Source organism: Octopus bimaculoides, chromosome 1, assembly GCF_001194135.2.
Source record: "Octopus bimaculoides isolate UCB-OBI-ISO-001 chromosome 1, ASM119413v2, whole genome shotgun sequence".
Classification (NCBI taxonomy): Eukaryota; Metazoa; Mollusca; class Cephalopoda; order Octopoda; family Octopodidae; genus Octopus; species Octopus bimaculoides.
Window position 1 is genome coordinate 57,989,811 of NC_068981.1, and position 2,102 is coordinate 57,991,912.

The window sequence follows — 2,102 nt, forward strand, 5'->3', positions numbered from 1 at the left end:
GATTAAGCGATGTAAAGCGTATTTAATCTCCATACCTTCGTTTTATTTGCTTTTTTCATTTTAAATTTGCTTTAACCCTAACCCTAACCCTAGGGTTAGGGTTAATTGTTTCAGAACCGTTTGTTTATGTAGTCGGCACTTAATGTATATCGGCTGAATGGACGTCAGTGATTGGTTGAAATTACAGAAATACGACAACTTCAACATGGAATAACTTATGGATTTCTTTTTTTTTAAAGAAGACTAAGAGAAAAAGATGTTTTATATGACACATTCTACCAGTGTTTCAAGTTTCAAAGTGTTTCGTTAATGAAAAATGTGGCCCCCATTTTAAAAAAGATCCCAGTTTTGTAATTAATTACAGATACAGAAATTATTTGAAAATTCTGTTTCGTTGCTAATTATATAATTGAAGAAGTTGTTGTCTCACTGCCAACCTCTGTTACAGTGTTCATTTGCTTCGGAATAAAGAAATAGTACCTTCTTTACAAGAGATGGCTAATCTTTCAATACTTATCCCCTACAGTAATGCAGAATTTAAGATTAGGCCTATAATATAGAGATAGCCATAATTTACGCTCGCACGAGATGCATAACAAAGTCCCGAAATGAGTTAATATAATTTAATTGGAATCATCAAAATTTCTCTACCTGTATGGGTCAGACGGACTTTATTGGGGAAGATTTTCTATGGTCGGATGCCCTTCCTGTTACCAACACTCACCTGTTACCTAACAAGGCAATATTTTTCTATGGTCAGACATGTTCTTGCAGAATACTGGAAATTAATGACACTGCTTGTATAACAGTGACACTCTTTTACATACAGAAATTTCTTTACCGCATCGTCACAACCCCGACAAACAAACGACACCCTGAGCCAAACTAGAGTTGCATCTATGCCTGACAATCATCTGCGTTTGATGGGATTGGGAAGGGTAAATCCACTTTGAAATGTTTGAAAAACACCACATATTCAATGCGGAACTTTACGTGGTGTGCTTCTTCAACAAGCCCCTATGTCGCTAATTTGACCAAAAATGCTATTCAAGAGCTCGATTGGAAAGTCTTGCCGCATCCACCGTATTCTCCTGAAATAGCTCCTTCAGATTATTATCACCTCTTTCGGTTGCTCTGGTAGGAGCTCTATTTCCCTTTGGCGGAACACTTATCCATCTAATCGTGATTTGGTTGGTGTAGCCAACCACTATGCCTCATGCATAGATACACATTGCCGTCTATCACAAAGTAGCGCGAAAATTCTAGTAAGTTTCAACCAGGCTTCCAAGGGAGTTAGATGTACTGTCATGTCGCTGTCGGAGCATAACTCTACCACGTGGACAACATCTAAAGGAGAAACACTCTAGAACTAAATAACTATTTATGGACTGTTCGAACATTTATCATGTTCACATTTTACACTATGCAGTAACAGTAAGCGTTACATATTTAGTATGCTGCATACACCTTTTTCTGGATTTGTGACCCTATAACGAACTTCTCTTCTGTTCACTTAAGACACTGTTAAACCATATCTCTAAATGCTATACCCTGTATGCTGGCAAGCAAACTTTGACTTAATGTTATCATCACTTCCTCTTATAATAAATTATTATTGTTCTGTTAAGCCTTCTGAACGTTGTCTATTTCATTACAAAATATTCTACTACCGCTGTTATAAAAAGTCAGATGTTATTTTAGTGCCTTTTCACTAAACTCTGGTCAAGTTGTAAACATTAACCATAATAATTGTACGGTTTCTGTCTAACCTTTCTTTCTCTCTCTTTCTGTTGATTGTTTTCAACCATCACCAGTACCACCACAATTGTCGTACACCCACCATTCAGACTTCTGACGCCACCACCATCAATACCTTTGTCTTCACCGCCTTCCCCTCTACCACCATCACCACTGTCTTTCACATCGCTTACTCCACCACTCCGCCTTTATCACAACTATAGCTCATAGTATTTCCCCATTGGCGGAAAGCGGGGTGTGGCCCACATTCTTTACGTCCGCCCACCCCATTACCATCACAACCGTCAATCTACTACCGATTTTATGCCTACTATTACTTTCACCCCATCACAAAGAATAGTTGA

General features: G+C 38.2%; 1 protein-coding gene across 4 annotated transcripts in view; it reads left to right on the forward strand.

Moving 5' to 3' along the window:
- LOC106873009 (uncharacterized) overlaps nt 1–2,102 on the forward strand; it is an 88,630-nt gene that overhangs the window by 17,581 nt on the left and 68,947 nt on the right. The gene's annotated exons all lie outside the window — the stretch shown is intronic.